This window comes from Hylobates moloch, unplaced genomic scaffold (genome assembly GCF_009828535.3).
Source record: "Hylobates moloch isolate HMO894 unplaced genomic scaffold, HMol_V3 SCAFFOLD_14, whole genome shotgun sequence".
NCBI lineage: Eukaryota > Metazoa > Chordata > Mammalia > Primates > Hylobatidae > Hylobates > Hylobates moloch.
The window spans coordinates 44,582,081-44,603,700 of NW_026652289.1; the positions used below are offsets into that span (position 1 = coordinate 44,582,081).

General features: G+C 44.7%; 1 protein-coding gene across 6 annotated transcripts in view; it reads left to right on the forward strand.

Moving 5' to 3' along the window:
- ZNF592 (zinc finger protein 592) overlaps positions 1–21,620 on the forward strand; it is a 54,665-nt gene that overhangs the window by 7,209 nt on the left and 25,836 nt on the right. For 5 of the 6 annotated variants that reach the window (XM_058427270.1, XM_032175537.2, XM_058427273.1 and 2 more), the window contains one exon: positions 9,166–9,274. The exons of the other annotated variant lie outside the window; for it this stretch is intronic. The gene's annotated coding sequence lies outside the window, so the exon portion shown is untranslated. The remainder of the gene's footprint in view (positions 1–9,165; positions 9,275–21,620) is intronic. 6 annotated transcript variants of the gene reach the window in all.

Here is a 21,620-nt window from a genome sequence, read left to right on the forward strand (position 1 = left end):
TTCACCATGTTGGCCAAGCTGGTCTCAAACTGTTAACTTCAAGTGATCCTCCTGCCTTTGCCTCCCAAAGTGCTGGGATTACAGGCATGAGTCACTGCACCTGGCTGAGATTTGAAAACTTTAAAAAAGTTTTTTTAAATTTTTTTATTTTTTTAAGAGATGAGGTCTCTATATTGCCTAGGCTAGCCTCAAACTCCTGGGCTCAAGCAATCCTCCTGCCTTAGCCTCTTGAGTAGCTGGGACTATAGACATGCACCACTGTGCCCAGCCTGAAACTTTTTTGAGTAGTCCAGAGGTGGCATTAAGGGTCCTCCTCCATAAGAATAAATCCACAGGCTCATCAAAGAACATGAGACCTACATCCCAGGTCTAACTCAGAATAGACTTGCTTCTCTATAAAGACAGAGTTTACAGTAAGATCTTACCTCTGAGTGGAGGGATTGGGGTGGTTTTTACTTTATTTTTTATATTTTCTTCCTATCATTTGAATTTTATACGGACACATATATCATCTTTACAAAAACAAACATGCTATAAGCCTAATTTCATTTTGGAGACAAAGATTGAATGCCCTAAAGCAAAAACTCAAAAACTGCCTAGAACTATGTCCCTGTAGAGATGTATGATGTTGGAGCTGGCCTCCTCTGTCACTCTCAGGGTAAGATGCTTTTGTTAGATATGCATTCAAACAGGTGGATTAGGCTAGCACCTCTGATTGGGATAGTACCTGAATTCAGAGAGGCAGGGCTGCACCCATCTGGGAGGAGCTGATGAGTAGAGTGTGACTTGGCTTCTAGCTCCATTAGTTGGTTGCTTTCTTTAGGGGTGTTTCTAAAGAAATCATTCCTTTTCTGGTGTGGCTCTGGGCTGCCTCCTATGGACCACTGGGCTCAGTCTCTCACACATCAACATGGGGATTCTAGAGGCCTTGATGTTACAACCTGGGGATCAAGGGACTGTTAAGAGAGAGAGTTCCCATGTGTAACCCTCACATGCATTCCTGGGATTTCCCCTCTTTTAGGGGTTTAGCTCATACTAGGGGCAAGGTGGAGGGCTGCTCCTTATAGCTAGTCTTTGGATACAGGAACATTTTACCCACATTGCCCTTGGTAAACTAGAGCCAATGTGAGCCAGCGGAGTGGACTCTGGTTCCGCTTTTATTCCCCTGGTTTGCTGTAGTTTAGAACATTCTACTTTTTTGTCAGTTCAGTTCCTGAAATTGAGGGTATTCCTTTACAAGCCAAAGGGCAGAGTGAGACTACACAGAGAGGTTTTGAAGGTAGGTGTCCGTTGTAACTGCAAGCTATCTCAGGGACGTTGTAGGGCCTGATGACGCATTTGAGGCAAAGCTTTGGCATTTTCAGAAAAGGGGGCCCAGGGGTGGGCACTGAGCAGTTCAGATTTTTGGGCTTGGCCCAGCCAAAGCTCTAGTCTGTGTGGCTGGGCTGCTATCTGCCTTTGTGCTGTTATTTTCCCCAGACTTGAACTTAACTGGCTGAGGTTATAAAAACTATCACCATTTAATACTTTATTAAGGCTATAAATCTTTAGGCCCTTAAAAATATTAGATTTTTTTTAAGAGATAGGAGTCTTGCTACATTGCCCTGGCTGGATTCGAAATCCTAGGCTCAAATGATCCTCCCTTTAAATTTTTTTTTTTTTTGCTGGGCACAGTGGCTCACTCTTGTAATCCTAGCACTTTGGGAGGCCGAGGCGGGTGGATCACTTGAGGTCAGGAGTTCGAGACCAGCCTGGCCAACATGGTGAAACCCCGTCTCTACTAAAAATACAAAAATGCAGCTAGCCATGGTGGTGCGCACCTGTAGTCCCAACTACTCGGGAGGCTGAGGTGGGAGAATCACTTGAACCTGGGAGGTGGAGGTTGCAGTGAGTCGAGATCATGCCATTGTACTCTGGCATGGGTGACAGAGTGAGACTGTCTCAATTAAAAAAAAAATTATTTTTGTAGTGATGATGGGGTCTTGCTATATTGACCAAGCCAGTCTCGAACTCCTGGCTTCAAATAATCCTTCCACCTTAGCTTCCCAAAGTGCTGGGATTACAGGCATGAGCCACAGCATCTGGCCCTCACCTTCCCAAGTAGCTGGGACTACAGGTGTACCACTGTCCCTGGTCGTTATTCTTTTTTTTTTTTTTTTTTGAGAGATAGGGTCCAGCACTGTCACCCAGGCTGGAGTTGGAGTGCAGTGGTGCAATCGTAGCTCATTACAGTCTTGACCTCCTGGGCTCAAACAATCCTTGCACCTCAGCCTCCAGAGTGGAAACTACAGGCATGGGCCACAATGCCTGGTTAATTAGTTTTATTTGTTTATTTCTTTTGTAGAGACAGGGTCTCGCTGTGTTGACCAGGCTGGTCTCAAACTCCTGGCTTGAAGTGATCCTTCCACTTTGGCCTCCCAAAATGTGGGATTACAGGTGTGAGTCACTGTGCCTGGCTGTCATTGATCTTTTTTTTTTTTTTTTTTTTTTGAGATAGAGTCTCACTCTGTTGCCCAGGCTGGAGTGCAGTGGCATGATCTCAACTCACTGCAACCTTTGCCTCCCAGGTTCAAGCAGTTCTCCTGCCTCAGCCTCCCAAGTAGCTGGGACTACAGGTACACGCTGCCACGTCTGGCTATTATTTTTGTATTTTAGTAGAGATGGGGTTTCACCATGTTGCCCAGGCTGGTCTCAAACTCCTGAGCTCAGGCAATCCGCCCACCTCGGCCTCCCAAACTGCTAGGATTACAGGCGTGAGCCACTGTACCCAGCCATTAATCCTTAAAAAAAAATTTTTTTTGAGACTGTCTCACTCTGTTGTCTAGACTGTAGTGCAGTGGCGTGATCATGGCTCACTGCAGCTTTGACCAACCAGGCTTAGGTGATCCTCCCACCTCAGCCACCCAAGTAGCTGGGACTACAGGCGTGCGCTACTTTTTTGTATTTTTTTGTAGATATGGGGTTTTGCCATGTTGCCCAGGCTGGTCTTGAACTCCTGAGCTAGGCGATCTGCCCCTCTTGGCATCCCAAAATGCTGGGCTTACAGGTGAGAGCCATGGCGCCTGGCCTATTATCCTTAATTAGCATGTTTACTTGTATTTAAAGTCTTGGGGAGGCCAGGTAAGGTGGCTCACACCTGTAATCCCAGCACTTTTGGGGGCTGAGGTGGGTGGATTGCTTGAGCCCAGGAGTTTGAGACTAGCCTAGGCAACATAGCAAAACCCCACCTCTACTGAAAATACAAAAAAAAAAAAAATCTGGGCATGGTGGCACAGACCCGTATTCAGTCCCAGCTACTTGGGAGGCTGAGGTGGGAGAATCACCCAAGGCTGGGAAGTCTAGGATGCAGTAAGTCGTGATTATGCCTCTGCACTCCAGTCTAGGTGACAGAGTGGGACTTTGTCTCTAACTAACTAAATAAGTAAAATTTTGTGGAGCCTTTTTGCAACAGCATTCTACTCTTTTTTGCCAATTCAGTTACAGTAACTACCTACCTTAAAGCCTCTTCTTATGGTCTCCCTATGCCCTTTGCCTTGCTAAAGGAACACCCTCAAGATTTTAAATATAAGTAAACATTCTAACTAAGATCATTATTCCACAGTTGCTTATAAAAGCAACTGTGGACCCAATCCAGAGCTGGTGCTCTGTAGAGCATAAAAGAATCGTGTGAGATGAACTTTGCCCTCCAGGATTTCCCCCACTGAAGGCAATTAGAGAACAATTTGCTTTCAGACCAGAAGTGTCTTAAGGGGGCTTTTCTTTCTGAGGGTGGTGGTTACTGGCACACAGGTCACCCTCTGAGATGGCTGGGATTACCTCTAGGGAACATTCTCTAGTACCCAAAATGTATTGAATGGCCATTTGGGAGGAGAGAGGTGGTGGCAATGAAGTAGTCTCATCTTTCATTACTTGTTTCCCCTTGACGCTGCTTCCTGAGTGCTATGCTCTTTAGGAGAAGCTGGCCTCCTATCCACAAAATATGAACCCCAGTGCCTGTCATTCCATCATTATAGCTCCATTCCTCTGAGTCTAAGGCTTTTGCATTTCCATCTTAGAGTCCTCTTTTAAATTATTTACACCCCCTGGGAGAGGTCATACTCTTAGTACATCATCACCAAACAGTAGGTTTAATTACCAGGAATTAATTAAGTCAACTGAGAGAAAGACTGGGACCCAGGCAGGCACTTGGGGGCAAGAGTGTCTGAAGGGACACACTTCTGCGTGGGAGGAGAGAAGTGAGGGCAGCAAAAGAAACATTCATGCATATCAGTTCTTGCAGTGAATGTTGTTGTACCACCTCATTGCTGACTCTGGGCCCACCTTGGTGGTCCTGCTGGCTGGGGCATAGGGTACAGTGTGGGCTAGCTCTGCCTCATACAGGAGTTTTGAGGCAGAGTTGGAATTTGAGCCAAGTCTTTAAGGATTGGGGAGATTTTTTTCCCCCTCATTTAAAAAGTAATATGTGCTCAGTTTAGAAAATTTGGGAACATTCAAGAAGAAATTCTTGTAATTCCTAATGATAGACAGTTGAGATGGATAGGCAGAGGGGAGTGATCCTTTTAAAATGTCAGTCTGATAGAATTTGAGGATAAGTGGTAAAAAACAAACAAACAAACAAAAAAACACACCTACAACAAATAAAATATTGGTCTGAGCACATCATTCTTCTACTCCAAATCCTCCTGTACCCTTTCATCTTACAGTCAAAGTCAAAGACCTAGCAATGGCCTGCCATCATCTGCTTCCCAGCCACATCTCCTACTCCTTCTGCTTTAGGGCCTTTCTCTTCCTTCTTGCTTCATTCCTCTGCCTAAAACCTCTTCTCCACCATATTCTCACTTCAGCACTGAGAATATATTCACTCTTCTGATGTTATATGAGGAGCCCTGGTTGAGAAAGATAATGAGTATGACTTTTATTAATCTGTGTCTTTATGTCCGTCTCCTTCCAGTGGATTATCAGCTCTACATTGGCAGGAATTTCATTTGTTCTGTTCACTGTGGTATCCACTGTGGTATCCATAGTGTCTAGAACGAGGCCTGGCACATAGTAATGGTGCTCAATATTGTTGAATGAATGAAAGTGCATGCATGCATGTCTGTGGTGTGTGTGTGGTGTAGAGATAGGGTAGCAAAGGGCAGTGTAGCTAGCAGCTGGAGTAGGAGAGAAGGAGTATGGTTGGGTGGAAGAGAGGAGGATGAAGAGGGTGCTCTCAGCAGGAATGGAGTTTAGAGACGTGGTCCAGTCTGTTCTAGTCTCTATACCCCATCTCTTACTGGTGCTGTTCAGCAGGGAGGCATTGAGTTGATGCTATAAGACCAGTGAGGGGCAGCTGCTAAAAAACACAGTAGCCCTGGTCTTAGGCCTAGATTGTGGAGGTTTTTGAAAGCCTGGCCCAAGGGTTGGACCTAATGTGGTAGGCTACAGGAAGAGGTTTTTGTTTTTTTTTTTTTTGACAGAGTTTCCCTCTTGTTGCCCAGACTGGGGTGCAATGGTGCAGTCTGGGCTCACTGCAACCTCCACCTCCCGGGTTCAAGCAATTCTCTTGCCTCAGCCTCCTAAGTAGCTGAGATTACTGGCATGCGCCACCACACCTGGCTAATTTTTTTGTATTTTTAGTAGAGATGGGGTTTCGCCATGTTGGCCAGGCCAGTCTCGAACTCCTGACCTCAGGTGATCCACCCACCTTGGCCTCCCAAGGTGCTGGGATTACAGGCATGAACCACCACGCCCGGCCCAGGAAGTTGTTGAGCAGAGTAAGTGACCTGATAAAAATGGTGTTTGGGAAGGATTAGTCTTAAATTTGCAGGATGACCAAGTAGGGAAAGATGAGAGAGTGCAAGGGAAGAGCAAGGACAGGGGGTCAGCAGACATGAGATGGAACAGATGACATCAGTGAGACTTGGTAATGGCAGGATGCTCCCCAACTGCTGTGTGGCTACCTTGACAAAGACTTCCAGTGCTCCCAATGTGGTAGAGTTAAAAGTGTTGTCAGTGGTTTCAAATGAGTTTTGGAAGCAGGTGGGGTGTAAGTAGGAGAAAGGAAAAGGAAGGGTCCTCCTCAGGTTACTGAAGGTGTTCATCAGGTTGAGGGGTCTGGGGGTAAGCAGGCAATAGTATCCCAGATGGCACCTTCACCTCACGGGCTGTAATCCCAGGAGAGGAGCCTGTCTGTTCTTTCTGGTCTGCTGAAAACTCTTCCTGAGTACAGCTGTCAGTGCTCTCGGGCTTTCTTCTGAATCTGCACATATGCTAAGATGATATCTGAAAGCATTTGTTCCATCACCTTTCAACTTCATTTTCTATTTCCGTGTGTTTATTTCTCAGAACAAATTGTCTTTGACGAACAAACCCATTGGGTTGGATTAATTGACTAGAAATACTTATTTCTGAAAGTATTTCTGAATGGTTTCTGTTTCATTAGGCTTCTATCCTGTTTTTGATAAGGGTTGTGCCAAGATGAGATCAGTGAGGAAGTGTTTTTGGTATAATCAACCAAACGGCTGCTTCTTTATGATCTTTTGGTATGAGTCATATTTTGAGATTTGTGTTCCTGATGTGTTCATTTAGAATATATGTGTGATGGTCTGCTATGTGCCAGGCACTATTCTAGGCACTGGGAATATAACAAGGAACAAAATAAACACAAATCTTACTCTTATGGGGCTCATTCTGGTTTGTATGCATTTATAGAAAATAAGTAAGATAAAATAGATGCTGAAAAGTGTTATGGAGAAAAATAAAGCAGGGATGGTGGATGAGGGATTTGGTAAGGAGGCAGGTTTTCTATTTTAAGTTGAGAAGTCAAGAGAAATCTCATTGATTAAACGGCCTTTGAGCAGAGGTCTGAAGGAAGTGAGAGAGGGAGCCATGCAGGTATCTGAGGAAAGAGCAATCAGATTGGAGAAAAGAGCAAGTGCAAAAGCCCTTCAGGCTGGGGAGGGTTTAAGGAATCCGTGGGGGAAGGTATGGATTTTGGGGATCCTATGGTGGCTTCACCTCTAGAATTTCTGGTTTAATTGGTCTGAGCTGGGGTTAGGCATTAGGATCGCTCCAGGGATGAGAAGCACTGGTCTGAGGGTTAAATAAGGCTTATCCCCTGTATTTGGTGGAGAGATTTGAAGGGTAACTGTGAGTAGGAGACTTCAGCTGCTCTGATGGGAAGGGCGCAAGCAAGGGCCCCGTGACCTTGCCAGGAATAACAGGAATCTTCCACAGTAATAAAAACTCTCCAGTTTATGTCCCTTTTCTTATTTGATTACCTCACCTCTCTGGGCCTCAGTTTCCTTGCTTGTAGAGTAAGTGGTTTAAATTTAATGGTTTCCTAGAATCTCTTTGGCTCCGATAGTCCTGAGTCTTTCTAGTATTGGAAGAAGCTCTAATCTAGAACAGTGTTCTAGAGCAATGTTGTCTGATCTTGGTCTTATAACACTCTAAGGTGTGTCATCGTTATGGCAAGGGCTACAGTGAATGTCTCAATACCAAACTGAAGGAAAATTTGTGCCCTATTCAGTAGCACCTTGGGAAGATGAGTGTGTTGGGAAGCTTGAAATGTGAAAACTGACCTGCCGGTTCGGAGTTCAAAGTACAAGGGTAGCTTGGTCCTTGGGGGCAGGCAGGAGCCTGAGTGCCAGTCTTAGTTCACTCACTGGTGAGTTCCTTGTGCAGTGTGAAGAGTGTGTTATAAACTGTAAAATTCCTACACATCCAAGCATGAGTGTGTGATTAGGGTGACCTGGGAGAAGCAGCCAGCTTGGAAGTGAAGCCTGACACTCAGGTTTGTTAGCCATTCTGCATCCAAACTGCATGATTGCGCATATGAGAGAAACTGTCTGGATAACCCAACAGAAACTGGTGGCCAGAGGAACCAAGGTTAATCCGGAATAAATAACCTGGTATACTCATTGGAGCACCTCCCAATTTATTTACCATTGGACAGCAGACCTAAGACACCCCTTGGCCCCTGATCTCTAACTTTTGTCCTCATTTGGACAGCACAGTGTCTGCTTGTTAGTTTATGTTTTGAAATGTGAAAGTCCAAATAAAAGGAAAAACTTCAGGAAAGTTTTCTCTAGTTTCTTTCTATAGAATTGAGATAATTGGTTTCTTTCCCTTCCCTTCTACATTTTTACATTAATATTGTCTGTATTACTATTTAGAATCCAAACTAAATGTTGGTCTGTCAAAATTGGACAAAAATGAAGTCAAGTGAGGGAATGCAGGGTTAGAGTGAGAATGGGCAGAACGAGAAATTCAGGGAATGAGTCCTTATATTAGGTAACTTGTGGGTATATGTAGTTGATGGGCTGTTAACCAGTGTTTCTCAACACTAGTCAATTAAATCTGAATCTTAGGGAGGTAGTGGCCAAGTATTAGTAGCTTCCCAAGTTCCCAAGGTGATTCTCATGTTCGGCTACAGTTGAGGACCACCTAGTTTTTTAAAAAAGGATTCTGCCAACTTTCCTCTTTTTGTCCCTCATTCTCATCACCTGCTCTGTGCTGACCTCTTCCTACACTGCTATCTGCCCCCGCCATGATTTCCGCAGCTCACCTGCCCCACTGGCCCCTGCTTGGCCCTCTGCTTCTTCAGCTTCAGCGGGCATCCCGAGTACTGGAGGAGGAGTTGTGTGGGGGGGGTAAACTAAACCCGGCTTTACTTCGCTTGTCTTTCTGTCCTCTCTCCATGCGATTTCTGGGGCACTCTGAAAACTTATGAGGGAAAGCTTGGTGGCCACTGAGGTTGGTGGCATAATACTTAACAAACATGTATTTGCTATGTGAAAGGCAGTGTTTCAAGAGCTTTATAAATATTAACTCATTTGATCCCTATAATAGCCCATTTTACGTATGGGGAAACAGACAGAGATGAAGAATCTTGCCCCAGGTCTCAAGGTTAGTAAGTAGTAGGACTAGGATTTGAACCCAGATAGAGTCTGTGCTCTGAACCACCAGCCTGTAATAGAGGGAGGGGAGCAGATGTGGAGCTGGGAAAAGCTTTGTCTTTGACTACATTTGTGGCCTGCTTGAATTTACGTTTGGGGATTTTTCTCAGGGTCTTACTTACACTTGGATTATTATTATTAGTTTTTTTAAACTATCTTTCCTTACTCTAACATTTACCTTCAGACCCACTTAAAAAAATTTTTGTTTTTCTTCTTTCCTTAGGTGGTGTTTGGACTCTAGACCATGTGCCTAGGTAGAAGTTTTTCCTTTCTCCGCAGCTCTGCTCCCCTAGCAACGCTCGCCACACCCTTGTTTTGAGATCCTCTCTAAGGTATGATGTCTAGGCTGACCTGAGCTGACCTTGAAAAGCCAAGAGTTTGGACATGAGATTTTTTTGTTCCCTGGATTTTGTTTTTTTTAATGATAAAATACGTATAACAAAAGTTACCATTTTTAAGTGTGCAGCTCAGTGGCATTAAATACATTCACAGTTGTACAAGCATCACCACTGTCCATCTCCAGAACCTGATATCATCTCATACTAAAACTCTGCACCTATTAAACAATAACTCCCTCTCTCTCTCCTGCTAACCCCTGGCAACCACAATTCTACTTCTTGTCTCTATGAATTTGCCTACTCTAGGGACCTCATGTAAGTGGAATCATTCAGTATTTGTCTGTTGTAGCATGTGTCAGAATTTCCTTCCTTTTTAAAGCTGAATGATATTCCATTGTGTGTATATACCACATTTTGTTTATCCTTTCATCTGTTGATAGATACTTGGGTTACTTCCACCTTTGAGTGTTATGAATAATGCTGCTATGAACATGAGTATACAAATATCTTGTGTCCCCCCACTCTAAATTCTTTTGAGTATATACCCACAAGTGGAATTGCTGGATCATATGGTAATTCTGTTTAATTTTTCCAACTGCTTTCTATAGCAGCTGCACCATTTTACATTCCCACCAGTGATACACAAGGAATCTGATTTCTCCACATCCTCACTAGCACTTGTTATTATTGTTGTTGTTGTTGTTGTTGTTTTTTGAGACAGAGTCTTGCTCTGTTGCCAGACTGAAGTGCAGTGATGTGATCTTGGCTCACTGCAACCTCCACCTCCCGGGTTCATGCCATTCTCCTGCCTCAGCCTCCTGGGTAGCTGGGACTACAGGTGCGTGCCACCACACCCAGCTAAATTTTATATTTTTAGTAGAGACGGGGTTTCACCATGTTGGCCAGGATGGTCTCCATCTCTTGACCTGTGATCCACCCACCTCGGCCTCCTGAAGTGTTGGGATTACAGGCGTGAGCCACCGCACCTGGACTTGTTTTGTTTTTAAATAATAGCCATCCTGATGAGTGTGTGATTGGACCCATAAAGTCTACTAGCCAAGGGGTGGGTCCCTATTGTGCTGAAATGTACAAATATAGAAAAAAATATGATAAACCTCTGTGTACTCACTCAGATTCGGTAGTTATCAATTCATGGTCACTTTTTTTTTTTTTTTTATGTTTTGTTTTTTTTGAGACAGGGTCTCACTCTGTCACCCAAGCTGGAGTGCAGTGGTGCAATCAAGGCTCACTGCAGCCTTTACCCCCTGGGTTCAAGCAATCCTCCCACCTCAGCCTCCCGAGTAGCTGGGACTACAGCACACACCACCATGCCTGGCTACATGGTCAATCTTGTTTCATTTATGTATCCCCTCCTTGTTCTCTTCCTCTTGCCGTGTGTTATTTTGAGACCAATTCCAAATGTCACATCATTTTATCTGTAAACATTTCACTATGTGAAGGCTCTTAATAGTCCATTTGTCTGATCATAGAAAGGCACATAGGGACATGTTATGGTTATCATTCCCTTGGATCACCAGGGACATACAGTAGGCACATACAGAACACCTGGATATTGGATCTGTTGCCATGCTGGATTGTTGGTGAAAGGCTGCTTTGGCTGGGGCCCTAATTTCTTGCTGAAGGCTGGCTTCCCTCAGGTCTGAGCAGTCATGGTGAAAGAGCACACCCAGATCTCTGTTGAGCGGGGAAGGAGAGAAGAGGGAGGAAGAGAGGCATGAGGGAGAGAGCAGGAGCTGGAGAGTCGGGGGGTGGTTAGAGAGACAGAGAGAGAGAGGACAAGGGAAGAGAAGAGAGGGAGAGAAAGTGTACCATGGAGGAAGGAATAGGGGGAGAGAGGATGAGAAAGGGAAGAGTGTGTGTGTGTGTGTGTGTATGTATGTGTGTGTGTGTGTGTGTGTGTATGTAAGAAAAGGGGAATAAGAACAGAACACTTGGGAGAGAAACTTTACCAGCCCTTTGACTCACCAGCTCCTAAACTCCTGTGGTGATCTAAGGCAACCATAGAGATGCCTCTAAGAATAATAGCATGCTCCTCGTGTCCCTCCAGACCTGTCAGTTTAGGAAGCTTTGGAACTGTAGGTTGTCTGTGGTAGATGAGACTGGTGGCACCCTCAAAACCACCAAAGAAAGAGTGATCCTATGGAATGGCCACTTTCTGTTTTCTTTTTGTTTTTCGAGATGGAGTCTCATTCCGTAGCCCAAGCCGGAATGCAGTGGCGTGATCTCGGCTCACTGCAGCCTTCGCCTCTGGGGCTCAAGTGATTCTCCTGCCTCAGCCTCCCAAGTAGCTGGGACTAGAGGCATGCACCACCACACCCGGTTAATTTTTTTGTATTTTTAGTAATTTTTTTGTATTTTTAGTAGACATTTTTTGTATTTTTAGTTTCACCATATTGCCCTGGGTGGTCTCGAACTCCTGAGCTCAGGCGATCCACCTGCCTCGGCCTCCCAAAGTGCTGCCATTACAGGCGTGAGTCACCGCACCTGGCCAACACTGTTTTCTAGGGTCCTTTGCGTTGGAAGTTGAGGCTTGGTTCCCAGCAGGTCTGAGGCTGCTGGCTTCTTGCTTAAATTTAGGGGTCCCCACTACCAAGAGATGATGCATTTACGAAGTTCACTGGACTGAACACACTAGGATGGTGTGTGAACAAGAGGAGTCCTGTCCCCCTTTTTCTAAAATCTCTGGGTCCTGTTTGCTTCTAACAAAATGTGGTGCCAGGTTATTGTTGAGATCTGTTTGCAAATAAGGAAAGGTAAAGGAGGTGCGGGTTACAAAGTATCAGTTTGTATCTAAATTGTCAGCTCTGTGTAAACTGTGCTTGCTGCCTACGCCTAGTTTCTGCTTGTCCCAGTCAGTTTTATTGTCTTGTATAATCCCGGCTCCCTCCAGTTCTGTCTTCTTCTATCTTTTAAAAAATATAGCAGCTTTATTGAGATATAATTCACATGCCATACAATTTACCCGTTTAAAGTGTACAATTCAATGGTATTTCAGTTTGTTCACGGAGTTGTATTTTCTTTTTTTTATTTGTTTCTTTTCTTTTCTTTCTTTTTTTTGAGACAGGGTTTTGCTGTGTTACCTACCCTGGAGTGCAGTGGTACAATCACAGCGCGCTGCAGCCTCAACCTCCCGGGCTCAAGCAATCCTCCCACCTCAGCCTCTTGAGTAGCTGGGACTACAGAAATGTGCCACCACGCCCACCTAATTTTAATTTTAATTTTTTTTTTTTTTTTTTTGTAGAGATGGGGTTTTGCCATGTTGCCCAGCTGGTATTGAACTCCTGGCCTCAAATGATCTACCTGCCTTGGCCTCACGCTTGGGATTATAGCCACGAGCCATAGTGCCTAGCCAGTATCTTCTTATCTTCTTTCCTTTTCTTTCTTTTTTTTTTTTTTGAGACAGTTGTGCTCTGTCACCCAGGCTGGAGGCTGGAGTGCAGTGGCGTGATCCCAGCTCACTACAACCTCTGCCTCCTGGGTTCAAGTGATTCTCCCGCCTTAGCTTCCCGAGTAGCTGGGATTACAGGCGTGCACCACCACACCTGGCTAGTTTTTGTATTTTTAGTAGAGACAAGGTTTCATCATGTTGACCAGGCTGGTCTCGAACTCCTGACCCCAAGTCATCCACCTGTCTCAGCCTCCCGAAGTGCTGGGATTATAGACGTGAGCCACTGTGCCCAGCCTTTTGTGTCTTTTTTTCTTAAGACTCAGGCCCACCCTGTACCTACCTCTTCCCTATGGTTCTCAGAGCTAGCCTTTTCTTTCCTGTGGTGTCACACTGATCCCATCCTCAAAACAAATGACCTTATGGGACATCGGCCAATAGGCACCCCCCACTGATAAAATATTTACTTTAATCAGCCATTACAGGGATCCAGGATTCATAGACGAGGGTACTTTAGGTAGACCCCTTCCCACTGGCGAGGTCCCATAACCACTGAAGGTCTCTCTAAAATTTTAAAAAGTGAAACAAAAATTTGCATATTTGCAAAATGTTTGATTCATAATAAGCCCACTTGGGAATCTGTGATTATCCTGAACAATCTTAATTCTGGACAAATGAGCTTGTCAAATTGTTCTTCCTCCTTTCTTTTATTTTTTTTTTTGAGACATGGTGTCCGTCTGTTGCCCAGACTGGAGTGCAATAGCACGATCTTGGCTCACTGCAACCTCCACTTCCTGGGTTCAAGCTCCTGCCTCAGCCTCCTGAGTAGCTGGGATTACAGGTGCCCACCACCATGCCTGGCTAATTTTTGTGTTTTTAGTAGAGACGGGGTTTCACCGTGTTAGTCAGGCTGGTCTCGAATTCCCGACCTCAGGTGATCAGCCCACCTCCGCCTCCCAAAGTGCCGGAATTATAGGCGTGAGCCACTGTGCCTGGCATGTTTCTCCTTTCTAATGGTGGATTACCTTCCTGTAAACACATTGGAATTTACAAAAAGACAATAAGGTAATGAACAATTATATAATATATGCTAGGTGGTGATAAGTGCTGGGAAGAAAATAAAGCAGTGTAAAGGGATAAAGATTGATGGTGGGGTTGGGGATTGGTGTCTCATGTAGAATGGTCATGGAAGGCTCCTGACAAAGTGACATTGGATTAAAGGCCTGAAGAAGTGAGGAAGTGAGCCCACCGAGATCTGGTGGGAGAGTGTTTCAAGCAGAGGGAATGGTGACTGCAGAGGCTCGGAATGGAGCATGACCAGCATGCCTGAGGAACGTAAGGAGGCCTTTGTGTGCCTGGACAGACTGGGTGAGTGAGAGGCATAGGAGATGGGGGCAGTGAGATCATCCCGGCTGTGGAGGATGTGGGAAAGATGAGATTTCACTCTGAGGTAGGTGGGATGGTGTTGAAGGGTTTTGAAGAGAGTAGGGACATGATGTGATGTGTGCTTTAAAATTTTTTAATTATCTTATTTTTTGAGATGGGGTCTCACTGTGTTGCCTAGGCTGGAGTGCAGTGGCTATTCTCAGGTACATTCCTGGCTCACTGCAGCCTCAAATTCCTGGGCTCAAGTGATCCTCCTACCTCAGCCTCCTGAGTAGCTGGTACTACAGGCATGGGCCACTGTGCCCAGTGGCAACGTGTGTTTCAAAAGCAATACTCTGGCTGCTGTGTTGAGAATGACTAGTAGAGGCAAGAGTGGAAGCAAGGAGATCAGTTGGCAGGCTTTTCTGGGAACACAGGAGAGAGATGATGGTAGAGGTGGTGAGAAATGGCTGGACTTGGATGTATTTTGAAGGTTGAGTTGACAGGATGTGCTTGTAGATTGGATGAAGGGTGTGAAAGAAAGAGAGGTTTAGGCCTAAGCAACTGGAAGAATGGCATTGTCATTTACTGAAATGGGGAAGGCTGTAGGAGGAAATCAAGAGCTAGATTTTAGACATAGTAGATCTGAGGTGCCTATTAGATATCCAAGTAGAGATACAAATCTAGAAATAACAGTAATTTAGTGAGTGTCTACCGAGGGGCTTATAAAATAGCAGGAAAGAGAACACTTTACTGAAATGTTCAGTAAACTACAGTACAGGTAGAAAATTATGATGTGAGGAAGAATAAATAAAGCAAAAGGGAGAGTGAGGTGACTTCTGTAGGAATTCTGTGCCCTTGATGAGCCTCAGTGGTGTCCACAGATGTTTCCAGTGGATTATGTATGTGTAGGTGCTCAAGAGCAGGGTCTGGGCCTTCAGCTTTGTGCCCTCAGTGCCAGTCATAAGTCTTAGCATTTGGTGACTGTTCCCCTCTCTGAGCCTCATTTCTCCATGTATAAAAAACGAAGAGTTTGGACTAGACTGGTGCACTAGAATCACCTGGGAAGCTTTAAAAAAAAAACACAAAAAGTAGGAATCCATTCTAGACATATTGAATCAGAATTTTCATGGTGGAGCCTGTGTATCTGTATTTTTAAGTCATTCCCCATGTTACTCTTTTGCAGTCTGTCCAGCAGCAGCCTTCAGACAGGCATTTGGAAGTCCCTGGACCAGATAGTTTCTAAGGGCCCCTTCAGCTTTAACATCTTACGAGTCTTGTTAGAATGTTTGCAAAATAATTCTGTCCTTGAAATCTTTGGTTGGCGTGGAAAAGGCATGGCAGGGGGAGAGGAGAAGCTGCCTCTGGGTGAAGGACACCTTGCACAGGGCAAGCAGGGGCAGGTACATCAGCCAGGGGGCTGAAGAGACATCCAGGAATGGCTCTGGGAGCAGTGGGAGCAGTGACAACTCACCTGCCATGGGGAACCAGGTGTGTTAGGTCACGGAAATAGAGGGGAAAGACATGACCCCAACACAGGAGAGGCTCACATACTGATGGGAAGGACTGATGAGAAAACGAATGATTCCAGCCCCCTGTGAGAAGGGCTGCCATAGAGGAAGAGAGGCTTGGGTGTCAGGAGAAAAGTGGAGCAGGAGGAGGGCAGAGGACTGGAGTTGCAGCACTCAGAGAAGGCATCAGAAGGGGACCCTGGAGCTGAAGCTTGGGGATGAGGAGTTCTTAGACAGGTTTGTGTTTGGGGCCCTGGTGGGTTGGGGTATCAGGTATTCTTCTGTAGTCAGGAGGATAGCTCAAACCCTGGCACAGAGGCACAAGAAAGTGTGAGAGAACCATCACTGGGGTCAGAATGAAAGGTATCCTGGGAAGTGGCTGGAGAGGGGCAGAGACCACATTGGAATGCATCCTCCATGTGAGGCTGAAGGGACATCTTGGTGATCAGATGTATGTTTCACAGCAAATTTTATGGCAACATGTGCATTAGAGGGGCTACACTAAGTGGAGGAAAGACAAGTAAAAAACATACAAAAAAGACAAGTAAAAAACATTTTTTTGTTTGTTTTTGCCTGAGCCCACTGGGGCAGGTGTTTCTTACGTACTGCTGAGAATCTCTTTGGGCCATTTTTTTTGCTGCTGGCTTGAATAGCGGGTGCTTCATGAAATGAAACATTGGCCGTTGACTGATTCAGAACATTTGAGACTTGAAGTGACGTAGACCTATAAGCAGGCCTCAGATGTGTATTCAAGAGGCCAGTGAGATGTATATGCTATGGAGTCTGCTTGTCCACTTTAGCAGTTAATTTTTATGTAGAAATCCCTAAGTTCTAGATTAATTTGCTCAGCTGTTGCAGTCTAACCTGTTCAAGGACTCAGAGATCCTTAAAGTTAATTTTACATACTAAACCAATGCCTACCTAAGGTCTTCATACAAGTAACTTGATACCATAGGAGTGAAAGCCAATTCCATGTGGTCACAATTCCTTATTATTTTAGCTATACCATTCCCAATCTGGGGCTTTGTTCTGGGTCCAGGAACATGAGGCTCTTTTTTCTGTTTCCTCTGATCCTACTGAAGTTTCACTAAGTTCCCTTCGCTACCACCCATGGAAGCGGTGTCTCGATGATTAATGTTCCTGCTCGAGTTCAGGTGAGGCTCCTGCACATCTTGGGAGCAGCAGCTTACTCTTGAACTTGTTTGCTCATTCTGACTTTCCCCTTGTCTGCTTCCATTCCTGGCACAACATAAGAGACCCTGTCTCTACAAAAATAAAAAAACTGGCCAGGCGTGGTGGTGCACACCTGTAGCCCCAACTATGCAGGAGCCTGAGGCGGGGGGATCACTTGAGCCCAGGAGGTGGAGGCTGAAGTGAGCTATGATCACACCATTGCACTCCAGCCTGGGCGACAGAGTGAGACCCTGTCTCAAAGCAAACAAATAAATAAATAAAAACTCTTAATTACAAGCAATAATGCAACACAAATGATATCAGTATTTAAGCCATAGTCAGTCATGTGGGGGAGCAGGGTTGAGAGTTCACCCACAGGCTGTAAAACATCCATCCTTCCTTCCTTCCAGTCCTAATACAATGAACAATGGCGAATTCAAGAAAACTTGTTTTTCGTTTTTTTTTTTTGTCTCACAGTTCAGCGTTCCTTAAATCATGCTGCCATTCACTTTCATTTTATAAATCTGCAAGCTTTTATTTGCTTCCTTGTCTTATTAAACAGAATGTATTGACTAGAGATCAAATTTTTCTTAATGCTTTTTGGAGTGCCTCTGCCTCCTTAATGTCCTGTTACTGAACTTTTATTAATCTACTATTACTAAACTTAGCATTGCTGAGGTAACAGATGACAAAGTTTAATGTTATTTGAAATTTGAAGGCTTTATGCAGGGGGGAAGAACCTCATGGGTTCAGTGTTAAGTCCTTGTTCTTAGTTCCTCAGAGCCTTTTTTATTTTTAGATTTGAATATGTGAATGTTACTACATTTATATATTTTTTACCTGTGATAATTCAGGATATTTTCTGACAATAGATAAAATCATCTTTTGTCTACATCTTTTCTTTCTTTTTTTAACAAGTCACCACCCACCAGGGGTTTAATTCTCCTAATAAAAAGGTCAGTTCAGAGAGGGGCCCTGCCTTGTCCCCATCCAGGGAAGAAGATCTACAGAGCACCCTGGGAATGTCCAAGCCCAGTACATATTTTATTTCAAACTTCAAAATACTGCCCTCTTCTCTCTAGTATTATGAGGTTTGATGAAAAAACCTATAATTTAGTTATACTTTCCCCTTTCTCCTAAATTTTCATCTCTCCAGAAAAAAGAAATAGAGCTCTAATTTTTAGGCTATCATTAGAAGGCCCTTTCATTTACTTTATAACTTCAATCTCTGAGATTTTGCAGGACCTCTTCCAACTCTAGTATGTTTTTCTTGAGGTATGGGGAACCAAAAGTGCACAGCACATGTAGCTATGGACACAGAGTGGTTTTGAATAAGGGCAGGATCACAAGTTCTAATTTGCTTAGGGTGTTCTTTCTGATAATGCCCAGCATTTTCTGGGCCTTTTGTAATGAAACATGCGATGTGGTATCTTAAGGGTTAACAGTCTAAGCTGATTGAACAGCGTAGCTTAATATCTATTATTCTAAAAGTATAATTGTATTGCTTTTCCCCTGAATGTTCCTTCACATTTGCCTTCACTGATGGTCACTTGCCATAATTTTGCCTATTTATGCAGCCTCATGAGAACCTGTCTTTTAATTTTGCATTTTGATTAGGAACAGCTTTAAGGCCATTTGCAAATGAAGGTTTTACTTTATTGCTTCTACAAATATTTATTGACTGCCTACCTAATGGGGAATCCAGTGATGAATGAAATAAGCCTCTTCTTTCATGAAAGTTAAATCCTAACATTCTTCTGCTAGATTATTGGGTCCCAAAGCATTTATATAATTATGAAGACTTCCTTTTTAAAATAAATTTTTCATGAGTCCTTATTCAGTAGTGGTGTGTCTAATGGCTGGTCCTTGAGAACACATCTGGATGTGAAGCTGGGTTCCCTTACGGGTTGGAAACCACCATTCTAGGTAATTTATGAAAGCATAAAGCTCTAGTCCAAAATTAGTCAATGGGCTAAAAACTCTGTTTATATTTCCCCATGAATGGGAATTACATGAAGACATATATACGGATGCACACAGACAACATACATTCACCCAAGTTTTATGGAAGTTAGTTGTTATTTTGTTCTGGTTTTTTTTGGTGGGATCTTAGCATTTAAAGTCTGTAGAAATTCTGTCTACTAGTCTACTAGTTCTGCCATAATTATATATAATCATACTTTTTTTTCTTTGAGACAGAGTCCACTCTGTTGCTCAGGCTGGAGTGCAATGGCGCGATCTCGGCTCACTGTAACCTCTGCCTCCCAGGTTCAAGCAATTCTCCTGCCCCAGCCTCCCAAGTAGCTGAGATTACAGGTGTGCACCATCATGCCCAGCTAGTTTTTGTATTTTTAGTAGGGACAGGGTTTTGCCATGTTGATCAGGCTGGTCTTGAACTCCTGACCTCAGGTGATCCACCTGCCTTGGCCTCCCAAAGTGCTGAGATTACAAGCATGAGTCCCAGCACCTGGCCACCGTTTTCTTTTTCTTTTTTTTTCCTAAGATAGGGTCTCGCTCTGTCACCTGGGCTGGAGTGCAGTGGCACAATCTTGGCTCACTGCAACCTCTGCCTCCCGGGTTCAAGCGATTCTCCTGCCTCAGCCTCCTGAGTAGCTGAGACTATGGGCATCTGCCACCATACCTGGCTAATTTTTGTATTTTTGGTAGAGACAGGGTTTCACCATGTTGGCCAGGCTAGTCTCGAACTCTTGACCTCAAGTGATCCGCCCGCCTCAACCTCCCAGAGTGCTGGGATTACAGTCATGAGCCACCACATCCAGCCAATCATACCGGGTTTTGTTGTTGTTGTTGTTGTTGTTTTGTTTTTTTGAGCCAGAGTCTCACTCTGTTGCCCAGGCTGGAGTGCAGTGACGTGATCTCAGCTCACTGCAACCTCCACCTCCCGGATTCAAGAGATTCTCCTGTGTCAGCCTCCTGAGTAGCTGGGTTTACAGGTGCACACCACCATGCCTGGTTAATTTTTGTATTTTTAGTAGAGATGGGGTTTTGCCATGTTGGCCAGTCTGCTCTCGAACTGACCTCAAGTGATCTGCCCACCTCGGCCTCCCGAAGTGCTGGGATTACAGGCATGACCCACCGCGCCCGGCAGAGTCATATTGTTTTTATACCCTCAAATAATTCCAATAGGGTGATTCGGCATGCTGAGGCCCTTTCAAAACTAAGATGCTCCTTACCCACATCTAGTTGATATGTTTACTTAAATGTCTGGTAAAATTTCCTGGGCAAAGTAGTAGACTCTGTAATAAACAATAGGAATTTATGTTCATCTTTAAAAAATATTTCCAGATATTCCCTAGGTAGAAACTTATTCTGAAAGAGGGTATAGTCGTCAATCTGCCAGTCTTGGAGTTGTTCTTTACCCCCAAGGGGGCTGTTCATAGTGTTGCATAATTCCACTGTCTCACCTTTGAGTGAAATTTACTCTCCGCCTAGGCCACCAATCCAGTGATCCTGCCTTGCCTCTTGACTAGGCCACTCTAGATCACTCAGTGAGCTCACCAGGTCTGGATCTATCTAGCTCATTCAGATGCTTCAGGGTGAGCCTCTGACAAAGGCTCTGTAGGCCAGGCCATGGTTCCTGGGCTGGTGTTCATGGACATGGCTCTGGTCCCTGAGTGACTGCCCCCAGGCAAGGTAGGCAGCTGCCTGTGGTTTGCTCTTCTCAACTTTGGCTTGCTGCTTTCAACAGGTTACAGACACTGGTGTATGCTGAAGCTTTTTATTTTGACTATACCTTTTATTTTAACTAAGTTATTTTGTTGATTTTCTAACTAGCATTTCCCTGGTGATCCATGTCAGATGTGCTTTAAGAATTTTATATTAATGATTTTTGGCTGGGTGCAATGGCTCACGCCTGTAATCCCAGCACTTTGGGAGGCCAAGGTGGGTGGATCACATGAGGCTAGAAGTTTGAGACCATCTTGGCCAACATGGCGAAACCCCATCTCTATTAGAGATACAAAAATTAGCCAGGCATGGTGGCACACATCTGTAATCCCAGCTGCTCAGGAGGCTGAGGCACAAGAATCCCTTTAACCCGGGAGGCGGAGGTTGCAGTGAGCCAAGATCATGCCACTGCACTCCAGCCTGGGTGACAGAGCAAGACTGTTTCAAAACAAAACAAAACACCTGGTAGCTCACGCCTGTAATCCCAGCACTTTGGGAGGCCAAGGCCGGTGGATTACGAGGTCAGGAGATCGAGGCCACCCTGGCTAACATGGTGAAACCCTGTCTCTATTAAAAATACAGAAAAATTAGCTGGATGTGGTGGTGCGTGCCTTAATCCCAGCTACTCCGGAGGCTGGGTTGGAAGAGTCGCTTGAACCTGGGAGGCGGAGGTTGCAGTGAGCCGAGATCGCGCCATTGCACTCCAGCCCGGGAGACAGTGCGAGACTCTGTCTCAGAAAAAAAAAAAGAATGTTATATTATTTTTAGAATCTTTTGTAAGAAGCTCCTTAAATTTTTTGGCCTGCCTAGTTTCTTCTTTTTTTTTTCTTTTTGTATATTAAAAATATAATCAAAAAAATTTTTACATTTAATAAAAAGAGGGGCTGGGCACAGTTGCTCACGCCTGTAATCCCAGCACTTTGGGAGGCTGAGGTGGGTGGATCACTTGAGGTCAGGAGTTTGAGACCTGCCTGGCCAACATGGCAAAACTCTGTCTCTACTAAAAATACAAAAATTAGCCGGGCGTGGTGATGCATGCCTGTAGTCCCCGCTACTTGGGAGGCTGAGTAGGAGAGTTGCTGGAACCCGGGAAGTGGAGGTTGCAGTGAGCCGAGATCACGCCACTGCATTCCAGACTGGGTGACAGAGCAAGACTCCGTCTCGGCATGGGTCTCACTATGTTGGTTTGAATCGAGGC